At 48.8% G+C, this 19,620-nt stretch overlaps 1 pseudogene; it reads left to right on the forward strand.

Moving 5' to 3' along the window:
* Positions 1-1,507: 1,507 nt before the first annotated feature.
* On the forward strand, positions 1,508-15,429 carry LOC147749060 (ubiquitin-protein ligase E3C-like; annotated as a pseudogene).
* Positions 15,430-19,620: the final 4,191 nt, after the last annotated feature.

A 19,620-nucleotide genomic window follows, 5' to 3' on the forward strand; every position in this document is an offset into this window, starting at 1 on the left:
CTGACCTACGGCTCCAATAAATTGCGATCTCTCTTTTGTCAAGCATTAGACTGAGGGCTGCGTATTTTCTCACTTTTTTGGGAAATTTAACCATATAGCCCAATACCGCAACCAGGGGCCGATTCATCATTTCGGCCAGTGTCTTATGGATTGCAACCCAATACGGCTGGAGGAGTGGACAGGTCCAGGAAAGGTGAGCAAAATCTGCGTGAGGTGCCATACATTTGCGGCAGTTGTGGGGTCTGGAGGGATCAAGTCTATGGGATTTAGCCGGGATAATAAATATTCTGCACAGGAATTTGAAGTGTAGCAATTTATGTCCATTGTAGGAAGGTAGATACCTGACTATGGTTACCTCAGATTTTTTTGCCTAGTGTTTAGCTGGTTTTCGACTTAGCCTGGGGCCCTGATTAGCAGGATCCCAGGCCAACTATCTGCTCTCTTTAAAATGGATTCCATGTACCCTAGGTACATCTCCTATTGGATACTGGATCACCTTATGAGCCCCTGTACAGTGTACTATAGTACCGAGGGCATAGGTGCATCCAAGGCCTACCAGGGGCTGCAGCATGTATTATGCCACCCCTGGCTCGCCACCCAAATTGACACAACTGGCTGATCACTCAGGTGTGGCAAATTGGTGTAATCACCCTTTGCTTGGATATAGTATACCTATATCTAACCTTATATCTAGACACATATACACCTATAAGTCACTCTTATGGTAGGCCTTAACAATCCTGGAGGCAGAGTGCTTGTTTTTTTGTGAGATGGTGCTCTAGCATGAGCCGAGCCTGTCTGCAGCTTTCGGAACCATGTCCTTATAGCTGTTCTAGGATATTGCTATACCATATACTCTTAAGTGCATTATGAACCTTGCGGTTAAATGCTAACTCTGGTTTGGCTTTATCAAAACATGTCGAGTAAGGTGTCATATGATTTGGAATACTACCCCCTCGCCAGTTCTGGCGACAGGGGTAGCATTTCACCCTTCTAGAGGGAGAAGACTTGTTGTTCCTACTATTCAGACCCTCAGGATATCGCGATTTCGCAGTTAGCCGCGAAATCGGCACTTTTGTAAACATGGCAGGATTTTTGCTAAAGTGCCAGCGAAATCTAGACATCAAGACCCCTTTCAAGGGGAAGGGGCCGGTCTGCTGAGGGGTGGGGGCCGGGGGGGTTGATGGAAAGAGCCATCTGGTCAATCTCAGGCCTCTGGAGGCAGTGGCAGCCTCCGTGGGAAGCCTGGGGAGGGGCCGCTCTGTGGGACCCTCCAGGGGTGCTCTCTGCTGATCGCACGATCGAGGGGAGAGAGGGCCGTGTTGTAACTTGGGAGGCTCTAAGGAGAGCATCTGACCTGTGCGGGGGGGGGGGCGGGGGATGGTTCTTGTCTAAGTCAGCCAGCAACCAGACTCAAAGCCAGTTGGAGACACTGGCGACACGTGCGAATGGTATCCATGCTGCGTCTGGTTTGGAGCCGCATCTCTAGATGTGATAAATAATAAAGATGTTCAGCTTTGAAGGAGATTTCAAGACAAGACCCAAGGTGTCACTTGGCAGTGCAAGTAGAAAGGAAGAAAAGTCATCTCTTCTGCATCGGACTCAGGAAGAAAGACGGAAAAGAGAGGAAGAAAGACGAAGATTAAAAAATGCAATAATTATTCAGTCCTTTGTACGAGGTTACAAGGACAGAAAACATCAATATTCCATTCAGAGAAGTGAATTTGATCGCTGTGCTGCTTCGACACAATCAGAGGAAAATGTGTCCATTACTCATGAAATTAGCCTGACTCTTTTAGTACGGCAACTTCTGTTTTTCTTTATAGGCAAAAGGAGGATTCTAAACGTTTGTGTGGTAACGCACTTGCGTTAGCGCACTAGTGTTCCGCTAGGCGGAACAGGAAGCACGGAAACGGAAGGCGGCCATTTTGTTCATTGGCGCCGACCGTTTCACAGCGATCAGTTGTGTATCCCCGGCACTTCGTCTGCAAATAAAGTAATTACTTAACTTCACTCAGTGTAGCCCGTCTTTTACGATACCACAATGGCGACGAGGCATCAGGATTGACGCAGAACCCCAGAAGAGTGCTGAAGAGCAATTGAGGTCAGAGGACGCTGATTCAGCCGGCGTACTCGTAATCCAAGTGCTACACACCACAACGGAGCGTGGCAGAGGGCTACACCTGGCTCCACACGGTGCACACCCCAGCCTGAGGCACACAGGAAGATCAGGCAGCGGAGGTAGGCCTGCAAGCGCTCAGGGCACCGAGCACCACAGAAGCTCGAACGAGCGAGCGAGCATAGCGATAGAGCCCGCGCTAACAGGAGGCGAACCGAGGGGCAGTGGGGAGCATCGCCCCAGGGAGTACAGGACCAGCCAAGCTGGCGGAACAGAGAGAGGGCAGAGGGGAGTCATCCACCACTCGCCCTGAAGAGACAGCAGACGTGCATGCAGTAGGAGGGGCAGGGGCGCAGACACTACCTACCCCTTCCCACGCACAACTAAGAGAAGATAGCGAGAGTGACCCGGAAGAAGGGGACTCGACCAAGCATAACGCTCCAGGCAGCCCCCAAGGGAAGACAGTTTCTGTCCAACCCACCAGGAACAGAGCAGGCAGAATGGCGGTGCAATCGTCGTCCCTCACGCTACTTGTACCGTTCCTAACCAATCCAGGGGAACCGGAGAGGCAATGGGAGGACTGGAAGAGGTATTTCCTCAACTACCTCGACGCTTTAGAGGAGGAGGCAGGCGCTCCATACTCCAGCAAAAGAAGAAAAAAAATCTTGCTACACAACCTGGGCCCGGAGGGGATCAGAATCTACGACACCATCGTGAAAGTGGAAAGAGATGCCGCAGACACCGACGTCTTCAGCCACACCATTGCTGACCTAGACGCACACTTCCGGCCCGTGGTATGTGTAGCGATTGACCGTTACAATTTTTTCCAAAGGAAGCAAAAGAGTAGCGAAACTGTAGATGAATATGTTGTTGCCCTGCAGAAACTCGCCATCTCATGCAAATTCGGCGCACTACACGACGATCTCATCCGAGACCAGATTATCATGCACACGTCGAGCTCCCATGTCCAGGAGAAGCTATGGGTAAACGGAGATGCCCCACTCAAAGAAATTTGGGCCATGGTAAAGAAAGCTGAACTATCAAAACGCTGTGCCCAAGCAGCTAAGAAAGAATCAGGAGGTACGCAGTTGGTGTGCCAGATATCGACACAACAGAAGGGGGAACGCCCCAGGCAAAAGGAGCCACAAAAAAAACCGGATGGCAGAAGGCAGAAGTCCACCAATCCCACAGACCAGAGCGGGAATAAGGGAGGACGTCTGAGCTGCTACAGATGTGGGAGTGTCAACCATCTAGGTAATGACAAGGTATGCCCGGCGTTCCGAGCAAAGTGCTCGTATTGTGGAATATTTGGCCATTACGAGAAAGTATGCCGCCGGAAACCGAAAGGGACAACAGTGAAGTTCGTTGACCGAGAACAGCAAGACGATACCAACGAATCTGAAGAAACTGATGACCAAGAGGAAATCCTGTATATAGATGTCCAGGTATTGGAGATGGACGACTCAGGAAATGACAAGCCCCGATTAGACATGCACATCGGAGGTATACCGTTGGAAATGATAGCGGACAGTGGAGCTTCCATCTCAATAATTCAAAGGAAGGTATGGGAAGACAAATTTGCGTCCACTCACGGAGAGAAATTACGTCCCATGGATTTGCGTCCTGTCACGTACACCGGGCAGAAGATCCCAATGTTGGGGTACTGTCCCCTGTCGTTCGAGTTCAGGGACCGCCAAGCCGTGTGCAAACTGTACGTAGCGGAGAAAGGCCCCTCAGTCCTGAGCTGGAGAGACCAGGGTGCCTTAGGAATCCAGCTGAATCCAGGAGGGATCGAGAAAATCCTGCTTATGGACATGGAGAAAAGAGACGATGTGGAGTCATGGAAGAGGGCGTACCCAAGAGTGTTTAATGGCCAAATCGGGGAGCTGGCGAGATACAAGCACCTAATCAAGCTAAAGGAAGGAGCAACACCAGTGGTGCACAAAGTGAGGAACATCCCGTTCAGGAGCAGAGAGGCAGTACAACAAGAGCTGGACAGACTCGAGAAAGAAGGGGTGATCAGAGCCATAGAAAGTGCAGAGTGGCTTTCTCCCTTGGTGGTAGCTCAAAAACCCAACGGCAAAGTCAGGCTATGTGTGGACCTGAGGGAATTGAACAAAAATATACTTGTCGACAAGTTCCCCCTGCCACGCATAAACGAGATGTTGTCGAAGACCAAAAACATCAAATGGTTTTCGACAGTGGACCTGTCGTCGGCCTACCATCAGGTCAAGCTACACCCCTCCTGTACACACCTCACCTCCTTCATCACACCATTCGGTTGTTATGAATTCTTAAGGATGCCATTTGGCCTAGCTTCGGCAGCCGCAGTCTTCCAAAAGATGATGCACAAATTGCTGAGAGGAGTAGTCGACGTTCAATTCTTTCAGGATGATATCCTAGTAATGGGGAAGTCCATGCACGACCACAATGAAAAGCTCCACAAAGTATTCAAGATCCTACAGGACAACGGACTGACAGCAGAATGGTCGAAATGCAGATTGGGAGTGAAATCGGTCACTTATTTAGGCCACAAAATAAGTGAAGAAGGGATCAGGCCCAAAACCGCCAACATGAAGGCCATCCAAGATGCACCCACCCCGTGCAAGAAGGAGGACGTTCGGTCATTCTTGGGAATGGCCGAATACTACAGCAAGTTCGTGCCACAATTTGCTTCCAAGACGCACCACCTACGACAGCTGCTCAAAGAGAGGAACAGATTCCAGTGGGGTCAGGCAGAACAAGAAGAGTTTGAGACATTAAAGAAGGAGATGAGTACCACCATCCCACTCAAGGGATTCGATCCCCAGGCAGAGTCAATCCTCACGACGGACGCAAGTGACCGAGGGCTGGGGGCAGTCTTAATGCAACGAACTGAGAAGGGAGAGATACACACTGTCAGCTTCGCATCCAGATCCCTAGCCCCCAACGAAGAGAAGTTCAGCGTGGTGGAGAAAGAGATGCTGGCAGTGGTGTGGGCCATGGAGAGATTCCGCCAGTACCTGTGGGGAGCGCGATTCTTAGTAAAAACGGATCACAAACCCTTAGTCCGAGTGTTGACATCGAGTGGCCATGCGCATGCCACACCTAGGATCGCAAAAATGACTCTGCGCCTGTTAGACTTTCTCTACGATGTGGAACACATCCCTGGGCCACAAAACAAAGTGGCGGACTTCCTCAGCAGGGCAGCTGCCATGGAAGCGGAGAGTGACCAAGAAGAACAGGAATGGGCAGGCTATGTGGTCGCCACGATCCAAGAGGCAGAGAAAGTGATTAGTATGCAAGAGTGGGAGGAAGCATACAAAGAGGATGTCGACCTGGAAGCCATCAAGGGATATGTCGTCCACGGATGGCCGGAGAAGAGGCACCTAAGAAAAGAGCTCCGAAGGTACTGGGAGGTCAGAGAGGAACTATCACTGGCCGAGGACTCCGTCTTCCTGTTGAGAGGAGACAAAGTGATACCACCCAAAGGCGTACTGGAACATCTGATGGTTTTACTACATGAAGGGCACCAGGGCATCACCAAGACCAAAGCCCTTGCCAGACAAGCTTACTGGTGGCCGGCTGTCGATGCGCAGGTTGAAAGGCACGTGAGACAGTGCGAATCTTGTGCCAAGGCAGACAAATATCAAAATCTAATCAGACCACCCCTGGGGAAATTCCCCATACCGGATGGCCCGTGGGAAATGCTATCAGTGGACATTTTAGGACCAGTCCTAAACAAAGCAGGGACTCAGAAATACGTAGTAGCACTGGTGGAAAAATTCTCCAAATGGCCAGAAATTGAAGTAAGAGAAAACATGGATACGGAGGCGGTGGTGAACTTCCTACAGTCCACATTCCTAAGAGAAGGTATTCCAAAGATCATCATTAGCGATAATGGTCCTCAGTTCATTTCGACAAGATGGACAACCTTCACCGAAAGGAATGGGATAGAAGTGAAACACCCACCCATCTACCATCCCGCGGGAAATGGCCAAGTGGAGCGGTTTAACCGCGTGATCATGGGAACCATCCAAGCGGCCATCAACGACGGTTTAGATTGGGAGAAGGAGCTGGAAAAGATGGTCTGGGCATACAGGATCACACCGGGCAGCACCGGGTACAGCCCTTTCAAGATTTTGAGGGGGAGAGAAGCGTTCACCAAGGACAATCAGGCGTGGAGGAAGTTGGTGATACAGAGCAGATGGTCTCCGGCAGTGGTAAAAAGGAACCTGGAAAGAGCACAGGAGATCTATACGACACACTTCAATAAGAACCACAAAGTAAAGAGAGCAGAGCTAGAGAAAGGGGACTGGGTAAGAGTCAAACTAGCAGTCCACAAGAAGAAGGGTGAGAGCAAGTTCTCGCCGCCATTACAAGTCTTGGAACCGTACGACCGATCGGCCTTGCTGAGCGACGGAAAGGTATGGTCACAGGACAGGATGGCCAAGTGCAGCAGGACAATCAAAGAGGAATGTGATGTGGAAGATGGTCCAGAGAATGTCGAAGGAGATGGAGAAGAAGAAAGTAGCAGAGAAAGAAACGTGAACGTAGAAGAAGGACAGCAGGAGGTAGCCGAGGATGGCAATGGTGCAGGAGAGCGAGAAGGACAGAGGAGCGAAAGGAATGGAGAGAGGGACAAGGACATGACAGACAAGAGTGGTACTCAAGGTAAAGAGAGCATGGAACAGGAGTGCAGAGAGGGAACGATGAAGGTGAGAACCAGAGTGGGAAGAGAAGTGAAGACACCAGAGAGATTCAAAGACTTTAACATGGACTGGAAGTAAGAACTTTTATTGTTGATTCACTGTGAGTAAAGGGGGGAGATATGTGGTAACGCTTTTGCGTTAGCGCACTTGTGTTCCGCTAGGCGGAACAGGAAGCACGGCAAACGGAAACGGAAGGCGGCCATTTTGTTCATTGGCGCCGACCGTTTCACAGCGATCAGTTGTGTATCCCCGGCGCTCCGTCTGCAAATAAAGTAATTACTTAACTTCACTCAGTGTAGCCCGTCTTTTACGATACCACAGTTTGTTGTGGAAATGTCAACATTTAATCAAACAGAATGCTCAGTTTGTAAAGCAGCTGACTGGCACGACAGACGGGCATGCCTATTTCAGATAAAGAGGTTGCTGGGCTGTGTTGCAGACTGTTGCAACACTGCAATGAAGACAGTTTGAATGTTGCACTTCCACTGAGAATGATTGAGGTATTTGCATCTGAGAGTACATATTTGCCTAAGTTGCAGGATGCCAACTACGTAGCATCAATAGTTGAACACATTTTGCACTACATGATAAAGAAAGGATACTACAAGTCTTTTTACTTGTTAATAAATTGCAAACTTCCGTTAAGCATTGAATACACTGTTTCTCGAGTTCCTACTGCAAAGATCCTTCTTGAGAATGTTTTAAAACCACTGCACTTTACATACCGTTATTGTGCAGAGGTCTCAAGGATTCAGATCTTCACTGCCTTTACAGAGGAGTTTCTGGCTGCACCTTTCACCGATCAGATATTCAATTTCATCATTCCAGCGCTGGCTGATATACAGATTGTCTTCCCTTATGAATTCTTTCTGAATGCACTTTTAACGTCTGAAAGCCAGCTTTCAAGAAAAAGGGATAAAGCACCCTGGCTTTTTTATTTTGTTTTAAGAGTTGGGGAAACCTATTTAGAAACTCTTTCAGAGGAAGGTTTACTTGTGTATTTGAGGGTGCTGCAGACTTTTCTGTCACAGTTACCAGTTTCAGCATCTAATATAAACTCACAAGAAGGAAGTGATTCTGAAGATGAAGAGGAAGCCATTGGCCGGATGTCAACTACAACAGGTGATGGGAAAATATCCATTCAGTGCATCACAGAAGAGTGCCTCAAGAAACTGGAAACAAAGCAGCAGACTAACAACTTGCTTAACATGGTCTGGAGGGACTGTGCCAGTGAAGAAGTCTTCACATTGATGGCATCAATTTGCCATACACTAATGGTGCAACACCGAATGATGGTGCCATGAGTAAGGTGTACAAGCAGTGATGCACATGGAGCAAAGCATAGGACCACATTGTATTCAAGTACAGCATGTAAATAGTATCACCAGTCTATTTTGTCTGATGCCCCATGGAGCTACCTGGTTTAGCTATAGGGGAGATGGGCTGTGGATTCCCTCCTTGCTCGTCACCTACCCAGTCTGTTTTTAGACAGACTTCCTTTCATCTCTACGGTTGTCTTTTCCCTTATCCTCACTCTCTCTCCCTCCCTACCCCTCACTACTTTTTCTCTCCTTTCTCTCCTCCCCTAATTGTATTGCTGATTGTTTGATTTCATGTTTACTTGTTGATCTTCTTCTGGTATATTGTTGAACCACATTGTTGCACTTCCTTTCGTCTTTCCTGTCGTCTCCTACCGCATCCTCCCTCTATTTATGTCTCTCCCTCCCTCCTCTCTCAATGTTTTGAGACTGAACTATTTTGTCTGATGCCCGATGGAGCTAATTGTTTTAGCTATAGGGGAGATGGGCCGTGGATTCCCTCCTTGGTCGTCACCTACCCAGTCGGTCTTTAGGCAGACTTCTTTTCGTCTCTCCTTATTGTCTCTTCCCTAGCTCCTATCCTCTCTCCCCTTGCCTGCTACTCTGCCTACCCCCCTGTCCTTTGTGCCTTTGACTAAGCACTCCTTCTCCCCTTGCTGGGGAAAGATCCAATATTTATACTCTGGAGTCTCAGCGAACCCGCTGAGTGAGTCCATTGCGCCAAGGGAGCCACTCACACTTGAGGTATGGTATGGCACCCCTTGCCAAAGCACTCCCTCTCCCCTTTTTGGGGAAGGATCCAGTATGTAGGCCTTGGAGTCTCAGAGACCCTCTGAGAGAGTCCACTGCGTTAAGGGAGCCTCTCGCAATAGATATAAGGAAGGGATACCCCTTCCCCTGGGATCACAGCTTACTGGACTTTGGACGTTGCCTTGACTCGTCTACCGGTTTGTATCCCCGTCACCCTTCCCCTCCTCTCCCCATGCTGTGTCTCTCATCTTCCCCTCCTCTTTCCCGCCTTCATTATCTGTCTACTTCCCCTACTCCAACCCCCTCCCCTGAATCTCTCAACTTGCCTTCTTTTCCCCTTACGTATTTGTGCTTATTGTTTATCTCGACCTTACAAGTAACTATGTTGCCATGCTCTAAGAATTGTGTAACCTTTGTAACGATGTAGCCTGTAACTATGATCTGATGCTCATGTAAAGCGCTCTGATACCTCCGGGTCTAGCCAGCACTATTTAAAACTTTTAAAAATAAACTGATGGCTCTTTCAAAGAAAGCTGTGTATGCAATTACAGGAACATTTAATGCAGCTGCACAGACCAGGGGATCTGTCCCTGCCGGAAGCCTGACTCTGCCCCAGCCCTTCTGGGGGCTTCCTTCACTCTCCTGGCTCCCGGACAGGCCCTTGTCTGGAGACGTGCACTGCCCGGGCCCCTGAGGGCCCAAGGGGGGATTTCAGTGTCCGCAGACAGCAGCAGCTTCAGATAGTTCAAGGACAAGAGGAAAACATCAGTGCCCGGCGGCACAGGTGCCAACGCACTACAAACCAACACACTGGGACCAACACACACAGACCACAAACACACCAGAGACTAACACACACAGACCACAGACACGCCAGGGACCAACACACACAGATATCTGTGTTTGTTGTAGGAAAAAACGCCAAATAAAATGCCGCTAAATTGCCGCTAAATTTCCATTTTTGTGCAGCTAAATTTCCATTTTTGTGCCGCTAAATTTGCTAATCCATGCCGCTATATCCTGGGGGGTCTGACTATTCCCGGTTAAAGTTAACCAGAGCCTCAGCATCACAAAATGGATGCTGCTGCCACAGACACAAGTCTGACCTCCTGCTGCTGGGAGTCCTTCCAGCGAGGGAGGTTTGGACAATAGGTTTCCTGCCTTGGGAGGTGCTAGCACCACCACAGACAGGATTTTGTGTATTGGGACAGGGAGGGCTGAAAGGAGTGAGACAGTGCCTGGGGCACACAAGGTGTCCCATGCATGGGCCAGTTCAAACAGGTGCTGGGGCACTCCAGCCCCAGCTCTGGCGTGAAACTGGACAAAGGGAAAGGGGTGTAACCAACCCCTTCCCTGGTCCCACCCAAAGGAGGGACCTAAGCGGGTAATCCAGCCCCTAAGTTTGGTATATAGGTAGGAGCTGAGTCCCAAGATTTTAGATTATCCTGACTGAAACTTTGAAACGAAACTCTGGACCTTCATCACTCTACTTTGGAAGAAGACGACTGAAGAATCTCCCTTGTGGTCAAGGAGTGACCACCCTGCACAAGCAGGCACCATCCAGCGATCGACGACTTGCTTTGCCGCCGCCTCCCGCCGCAGCCCGAGCCCAGAGCCTGGCAAGAACCAGATTCCCAGACATCCAACAGCCCGATCCACAGTCCCTGCAAAGCTGAAACCCGTGGAGGCGACGAGAGACGTGGGACCGACCATCTTGAAAAGTCTGCGACCTGCTAACTGTGTAGCCCCCGAGGCCTCCTCGAAGCTGTGCAGTGGGGATTGAGAAGCCCCAGCCCCGAGCAGCATCTGCACCAAAGATCAGCCCTGCAGACTCCACGAGTTCTGCGTGGGGCCCTTTTGCATTTTCCTGCTCGACGTGTCTGCCCGGTCACTTGCCCATTGGCTAGTGGCCATTTTGGCGACGATTCTTTGAAACTACACTGCTGGTCTAGTTGCTCCAGACTGGCCCTTGCTTCCCTCAAAAGAAGCAGCCTCTCAGACCTTGCTTGTCTGAGTAAGAAGCCTACGTCGATTCCTGTGTGGGTTGCCTTTGCCAAGGCTTTTTGAGTCCAATCTTGAAGCCGACACCGCTCACCGCGAGAGCCTTCGTGGGACAGTCCGTTCCTGCCTCCTGGTCATCGTTGACACCTCCTGGTCCACGTGGCTGCAGAACCAAGCTTTCCATTAGCACCTGATTGCAACACAGCATCACCTGGTTCCATCCTGGTCACTGGCTAGTGACCCAGACTCTGTCCCCTCTACTTTCAGGTCCTGTACATCTTCGATCCACCCTTGTATCCACCCAGACTCTTCTCTTCTGGCCGCCTGCAGCATCTTTTCTCCAAGGCTCCATAGATCTCCACAATGAAACCCGACACACTTTGGGACCTATTCACCCGCTTCCTGTGGGTTAGGTAACGCGAGTACTACGGTGCTCCTGTAAAGGTTTACACTCCTAGTTTCAAGTTGTTAAGTTCTAGTCCAGTCGGAAGACTCCCAAACCTTTAACTATTAACTTTTACGCACCCATTGACTTCTATGTGTGAACGCGTGTGCCTTTAGTAACTGCACACGCATCCCGTGGGCCTCCTGCTCCCCAACCATTGTTAGTCCAGTGTAGCCCCAGCAATTCTCAAGGCCCTAGGCCTTACCATTGTTCGTGACGTGGTATTTATATCACTTTTTTAATATATGGTTTAGCGGGCCACCCGGCCCTATCCATAATTGTGCAACTTTTGTCTATTCTATTAAGTTACTTGTTTTGCGCTTGTGCTTCTGTGCTCATAAAGAGTTCAGGGGTTTGTTTAGAAATAAACACTTATATATTTTGAATATATATCCTGTGTGGTGTCCTTTCATTTGGTATTAAAGGGATTGCATATGGTAAAACTGCTGGCTTCACATGCCCTCTTGAGTTTAGCCTAAGGCTGCTTTGTCCTGATGCTACCCCTAGGATAGCTGGTCTATAAGGTTGACTTTACAACCATCACCATAAGGGTTGTTTGGACTGGTGCAAGGTGCTCACTAGAATAGTGAACATCATATACCAGGCCAACTTCTCACATCCATCATTGAGGGAGACATCCTTGGTGATCTCACAACATTTAGCCCATTGATCATCCGTGATTGAATGACCGAGGTCAGTTTCCCAGGCTCTGTGGAGTACGTAGTCATTTACCGGGATAAGCTCTGAGCAGGCTTTATATAATTTAGGAATGAGATGAACCCCCTGTTCACTGTCTATGATCTGGGACAGCGGAGCAAATGATGTGGGTTCGAGTGGGAAACTAGGGAGCGCAGCACGCAAGGCTGAGCGTATCCGAGTCAGTGTGAAGCGGTCCGGGAAAACGGTCATTGTCTTGTACCGAAAAGGCATGACTGTCGGGGTATAAGTCACCCAATTTGGTAATATCAAATTTAGAAAGTGTTCAATGTACAACCTTTTCCCCGGTAACTGGTAACCACCGGGCGTTGGGGAGTGGAAGGGAAATGGAATATAGCATGGCAGTGCCAGTGTTGCGCCACAGTTTTTCCCAAGCCCAATTGGTGGTGGACACAGTTTAAATGTAATTTGGATCACTTGGAACACCCCGGGGCAACACCGCGTTTAGCTTTTCAGGCAGGACAAAGTCCGATTCTGAGCATGAGCATAACTGCATTGGGCTACAAGGTAGTATAGATGGAGATCTGGGACGCTGTATCCTCCTCTCTCGTAGGGAAGTGTAAGTACCTGCCATAGAACACCAGGTTGTTGGCTCCCCCCAGACTAATTTAATAAGGAGGGACCTTAGCGTCAGGAAAACATGATTAGGGAGGGTTATTTGGATGTTATTGAGAAGATATAAAAACTTAGAAAGGACCACCTTCTTAAGAATCACCACTCTACCTGCGATGGACAGTGGTAGTCTAAGCCATCGCTCTATTTGTTCTTCAAGGGAGTTGATAGTTCTCCCATAGTTGAGGCGTATAATCGAGTCTGTGTCCAAATGGATGTGGATGCCTATGTATTTAACTGTGTCTGCACACTATTCTAAAGGGAATGCACACTCCCAAGGTGTGATGCTGGGGGTAAAGGGGAAGGTGACTGAGTTGAGCCAATTAATGCCAAGGCTTGAGTAATGGCCAAATCTGACTATTTCCCTTATCAGCGGTTCCAGGTTGTCTGTGGCTCTCTTACGTATAAGACCGTGTCGTCCACATAAAGCGAGAAAAGGAGGGGGCCAGTGAATAGAAGGCTGCGCTGTAGATGCTTTTCCTGAAAATGACGAATCAAAGGATCCATAGCCAGGATGTTAGGCTCCTCACTACTGCGCGCTGCGATTTGCTTTAAGACGCCTCAGGGCTTTTAATCACTCCCGTTTTTCGTATTATTTTTATTTTGTGTGTGACTACATTCTTACCTTGTTTTTATCTTCCCCTTCGCATTGCCGCACCTTAATTGTGCCCCGCACCGCTATTTAGGCGGATTGCTCTTCGCGCTTTCTACTCTGGTGAGCGCCATCTTGGGGGGATTTCAGGGAAGCTCACGCCTCACTCTGCGCTCTAGCAGTCAGGTGGACTGGCTAGAGCCCTATTTAAACTCGAGATAATGGCGCACAGCGTGTGCGCGCTGCGTGTGCGCAGAAGCGACGCCGGAGTCACGCCAGAGTCCAGCCCATCTGCGCGGACGGGCTGGATGGCTGGTTATCGGGTAGCCTTGAGGAAAATTCCATGGTTCTCGGGTATTCTAGTTATGACCTGCTTAACTTAAAACCATTGTGACTCCCATGTCATTTTAAATCCTCCCCGGAAGCCCTCTCTCACCCTTTAGGTTGCGGGTGTTTTTGTGAGGGCTATGGGGGTTCTAGCCTTCCTCCGTTGTCTCACCCATCGGGAGACCATACCAACAAAAGAGGCAGTATAGTGAGAGAAGATGGCTTCCTTATCAATGCCCGCTCGTTAATCAAGCATAATATCGCTTTTAAGGAGTTTGTGCTGGATACAAAGCCCTCGTGGGTATTTGTCACCGAAACGTGGGCAAAGGATTCTTCCGGCCCTGATCTTGTTGAGGCAATTCCAGAGGGCTATTTTCTAGTGCGGCTGGATAGAATAGGTAGGGTAGGAGGAGGGCTGGCTATCCTCTACAAAGATAGCTTTCATTGTCACACCTTACCTTTATCGGATCCTCAGGATTACTTTCAGGCCCTGTACTTCTCTCTAAAGGGCGTCTCCGAAATCCCATTTAATGGGATCTTGATATATCGTCCTCCCGGCCCCAGAGCGGACTTTGGACAACAATTGCTGCACATTCTGGAACCCTATTTTGGCCGCGAACATCTGACGATCTTGGGAGATCTGAATTATCACTTGGAGAAGTTGGAGGCTAGTGATACTCTCTCCTTGCTGGATGTCATGTCCGCTTGTGGGCTGAATCAGCTTGTGAGAGGTGCCACCCATCAAGTGGGTTATACGCTTGATGGGATCTTCTCCAATGATGGCAGGTTGGTTGTAAAAGACCCCCTTCCACTTTCTTGGTCGGATCACTTCGTTGTACCGATTGAAGTGACCTGTCTGACTGCTGTCAGGAATGAAAGGATCCCGAGTAAAATGGAATCACGGAGGAATTTTAAAAATATTTCTAATAGCTCCCTTGCCCCCCTCTATTTCCAGTATGTCCACCTCTCAAGAGGAAGACGTTCATCTGGCGGTCTCGCAGTATGAAAAGGCCGTTACTATGGCACTTGATGAACTGGCCACTGCCCGGTTGCATTACTCGGCGAGGAAAAAACCTTCGGCTCCGTGTTTCTCTGAGCATCTAAGACTCCTTAGGCAGGGAGTCAGGAGACAGGAGCGTCTCTAGCATACCAGCTGGGATCTAAGGGACAAAGAGGCGCATAAGATTCTATTGAGGGGCTATAAGGTGGAGGTAATAAGGGTGAAGCAGGAATATTTCACGGCTCTCACTGTTTCACTCTCTTCCCCGAAAGAGCTCTTCAAGATTGTTGACTCTCTCACATCCCTGCAGATCCCAGACCCTGTCACTACCTCTCAGCAGCTTTGTAACAACATAGCTCTTTTCTTTCAGACTAAGATCACTGATATTTATTCAGCTTTAGAGCTGCAGAGGACTTTCATTACTGAGCCCTTGGTTCCCTCTGTTTCCGCACCAGTTCTTGCTGAGAATTCTCCCTTGGGGCGCCTTGCCTTCTTCCCGCCTCTTTCTCTTCAGGAACTAGAGAATCTCCTGAACAAAACTAGGTCTGGCTCCCCATTAGATGCCTGTCCGCTTAAGATCCTCAAGCAGTGCAGGGAATCTCTCCTGCCCCCTCTTGTGGAGATTATGAGCAGGGCTTTGAGGGACGGCATCTTCCCTCAGCAATGGAAGAGGGCAGTGGTGAAGCCATTGCTTAAGAAACCATCTCTAGACCCTGGGGTATTAAAGAACTTCCGCCCTATTTCACTGCTCCCTGCCCCTGCGAAGATGCTGGAAACCCACCTGAATAAGCATCTCGCGGGCTTCTTGGAAAGTTCAGGTCAGCTGGATTACTCACAGCATGGTTTCAGGAGGTAACACAGCACCGAGTCCGCCCTTACCATAGTGCTGGACAATATCCGCACACGTGCGGATAAGGACCTGACCACCCTCCTGATCCTGCTAGAGCTCACGGCGGCCTTCGACACCCTTTCTCCCTCGGTTTTAACATCTCGCCTGAGGGAGATTGGGCTGGTGGGGCCTGCCCTCACGGCTGCCTTCGACACCCTTTCTCCCTCGGTTTATAACATCTCGCCTGAGGGAGATTGGGGTTGAGGGGCCTGCCCTGCGTTTGCTGACATCCTTCCTCGACCGGAGAGAGCAGAGGGTGAAGTTGAGGGATTTCCTATCTCCATCCCTGTCTGTGCATTGTGGGGTCCCGCAGGGGTCGGCATTAAGTCCGACCCTTTTCAACATCTAAGTGACCCCACTTGCCGGACTGATTAGATCTTTCGGGATGGAGGTAGTTTCCTATGCCGACGACACCCAAATCCTCTTCTCTCTCTCTCTCCCAGCCGGCCAGCTCGGCTGGCTCCAATTTTAGATCTTGTATGGAGGCAGTCGCTCAATGGATGATTTACAATTCATTGAAATTAAATGGGGAGAAGACGGAGGTCATGGTGTTCGGAGGGAAGGAAGAGATATGGTCGCCGAATTGGTGGCCGGACTCACTAGCAGCGTGTCCTGTCCCTGTCACATTGGCCAAAAATCTAGGACTTCTTATCGATCCTACCCTCAGCATGCGTTAACAGGTCAATAGAACAGTTTCAACCTGCTGGGGCATAATCTATGTACTGAGGAAAATTAGACACTATCTCTCTCAGCAGGCGAGAAAACAAGTTGTGGTCGCTCTTATTGGCTCCCGTCTGGACTATTGCAATGCGCTGTATGCTCGATTAAATAAGGGTCTGCTGCAGCGCTTGCAGGTGGTCCAGAACGCGGCGGCCAAATTTGTATTAGATCTGCCCAGACGTGCCTCGGCCACCTCCGCCAGAAAAACGCTGCACTGGCTCCCCATTGAAGATCGGATTCTTTTTAAGACCCTGTGTATGACCTATGGGGCTCTGTATAGAGGCAGCCCTACTGGGATTGGATGCATCCTGTCCTGCTATAGCCCCTCTAGGAACTTGCGCTCTACTAACAAATTTCTGTTATCAGTTCCACGCACCCGTAGAGCTAAATGGGGCGGCAAAGCCTTTTCCACTTTGGCATCTAAGTGGTGGAATACTCTCCCGGTGGAACTTAAGTCCCTCCCCAACATGCATTCATTTAGAAAGGCTTTGATAACCCCGCTTTTCGCGAAGGCATATTTGTAGTTGTGTTCTGCCTTTATGTTTTGATCTGTTTTGCTAGGCGCCTTGATGCCTTTGGGTTTTAGTTGCGCACTATACATTTTATTTCATTCATTCAGGATGAATAACAGAGTTGACTGCGGTCAGCCCTGTCATGTACCGCGGGATAAGGAGATTGGCAGAGAGAGAGTACCGTTTAGCCGAAGTCGTGCGGCAATATAGCAAGAAAGTGGTGGAGATGAAGCCCATTGGCATACCCATACGGTGCATGACTGACACAAAGAAGGGCCACTCTAAGGATTCAAATGGCTTTTCAGGGTCAAGTAGGATGGCAGCTGCTGGGATATCTGGATTAATCCTATGAAGAACAGAAAAGAGAGTTCGAAGATTAAGCGATGTAGATCTGTGGGGGGACAAAGCCGGATTGGGCCGGGGAAATAATGAATTCTATTAGTTGGGATAATCTCATAGCGATTACTTTGGCCAGAAATTTATAATCTAAATTTAACGATGATAATGGTCTATAGGACCCGCAGTGCCGTGGATCCTTGCCAGGTTTGGGGAGGAGAATGATGACGGCTTCTCTTAAAGTGGGGGCAGGACCTGTTTCTCTAGTGCCTCTGTGTACACCTCAATGAGTTGAAGTGCCAGGAGATCTTTACAGGCCTTGTATAAATCACCCGTGAAGCCATCTAGCCCAGGTGTGTAGGAGGATTGAAGGGATTCGATGGCTCCGAGTACATCCTCTACGGAAATTGGTTCTGCTAGGAAATCTTGCATGTACTTTTCGAGATTTACTAATGCAATCTCGGATAGATAGGCTTCCTCAGCCGTGGGGTCCTGGCCTGTGTTGGAATGTAGAGGGACTTGAAATAGCCAAGGAATTCGTCCCTAATGTCTGATGTGAGTGTTTGGTTAGCGGCGGTTCATAGATCTATAATGTAGGCCTTACTGTACGGAGGCCGCAGCATTTGGGCCAATACTCGGCCAGGTCTTTCACCCACTCTGTATCACCGAGCGGTTTGGTACTTGCCCAGAAAAAGGATTTCACGGTGCGCTGTCTCTCTATAGTCAGAGAGGAGGGCGAGGCGTCGCCCCGCTAATTCTGAATCAGGAGAGAGTGCGATGGCAATGTCAAGTTCTGCCAAACTGTGCTCTATTCAGGTTAACGTGTTGTGCAGATATTTTAACACTCCTGCGTGTTTGGCAATGTATACGCCTCTGATATATGCCTTTAATCCCTCCCACAGGACTGCCCAGTTGTCTACCGAGCCGGTATTGAGAAGGAAATATTCTTTGATGGCTTCCCGAACCTCGTTGTTGAAGAGGTCATCAAGAAGGGCGCGGCTGGGAAAGCGCCATTGTCGCTCAAATCCCTCCAGGCGGGGCACCTTAAAATGGAGTAAGATGGAAGAATGGTCAGAGTATTTTTTTTTAATTTCAATAAACTTTGTTCGGTTTACATACTAGAAAACCATAAAAAGTTACAATTCATCTATAAAAATGTACAAATCACATAATACATAACTGGACGTACAATACAAATATTCCAATTTATATACAAAGATTATTGGTGTAAAAAGGACATCACATTGTTTCAATTTAAAAATGAATTCATAGAATGCAGCAGCCAAGTCTTTTAGGGTTGCAGACATTTTCTGTACCTTAGGGAACATTTCAGAAAACCACCCACAAACGGAATACATTCAGGCTTTAATAATTGCAATAAATAGAGGGCGGGGCGAACCTGTAAAAAATGTAACTTTTTTTAAAAGAGATTTTAAAAAGAGCCTCCGAGGGGCTTCATAAAAAATACAGAAGAACACAAAGTGCAGCAGATCCTGAAGAGACATACTGTCGCAGCCACAGGGTGCTAACACTTGACCTTTGTGACTCCCCTTCGGTACGGCTAATAAAAGATGGAAATAATCCAATCTAAACCAGATCAATAGGAAACGCTCCTGAGCCGACAAAAGCCACAAGAGATATGGCTCCATATCTAGAGATGAGTTAAGCATCATGTGCTTACGGACACTATTTTTCAACAGTTCCACCTCCTCTCTTTTAGCTTTTTTACGCATAATAAAAGATTGTTTCACAAAGACCACATCTGCCCTGGTAATACAGTCTGGTATTAAAAAAAGATACGGACGCCCCAACTCTCTAAAGCACCCCTTTAAATACTTTAACCACGGTATATCGATCAAGTTGTCCAGGCTCAAGGTCTCTTTCAGTAGCTCTTGAGTAAGGCCAAGGTCTTCATTCAGCCAACATTTGAGCCAAAAAAGCAATGGGAGCAAAGCCAGAATGTCGCAAATGAATGTAAGGCCAGTTTCTTCATGAACTATTAGGTTTGCGGTCCCTTAAGGACCCCCAGCAACTGCTTTAAAAAATTGTTTTCCGTCACTTGGATACCCTCCAAACCTGTATATCCCCACAATTCACTCCCATAGCTAGCAATCGATACACTCTTGGCTTGATAGATCTTCAACATTGCAGCTATTCCGCGATTGACCATTTTGACCGCGAAGTTAAAGATTGCTGCATTGGACCTGATCACCTCTCCCCTTTTCTTCATAAGTAGTGTGCCCCAATCCAGACGATCATCCAGTAGGACACCCAAATAGGAGAACGTCGAGGTTATTGGCACTCTTTCTCCGTTCACCTTAAAGGTGCACTGACTCTTGGGGTGCAACCCGACCTGCATTGCATAGGATTTCAAATTATTTATGGCCAGATCTTGGTCGGCCATTAACCCACGAAAAGTGTCAAGCAGGATCTGTAAGCTTTTAGGGGTACGTGCCAGGAGAACGGCATCGCCTGCGTATAGCAAGACGGGCGGGCCCCTGCGTCCCACGTACGGAAAGTCAGCCCCAGTTTCCAACAAAGTCTTATCTAGGTCATTGATGTAGATGTTAAAGAGAAAAGGGGCTAAAAT

The sequence above is a fragment of the Lissotriton vulgaris genome, chromosome 1_1 (genome assembly GCF_964263255.1).
Source record: "Lissotriton vulgaris chromosome 1_1, aLisVul1.2, whole genome shotgun sequence".
Classification (NCBI taxonomy): Eukaryota; Metazoa; Chordata; class Amphibia; order Caudata; family Salamandridae; genus Lissotriton; species Lissotriton vulgaris.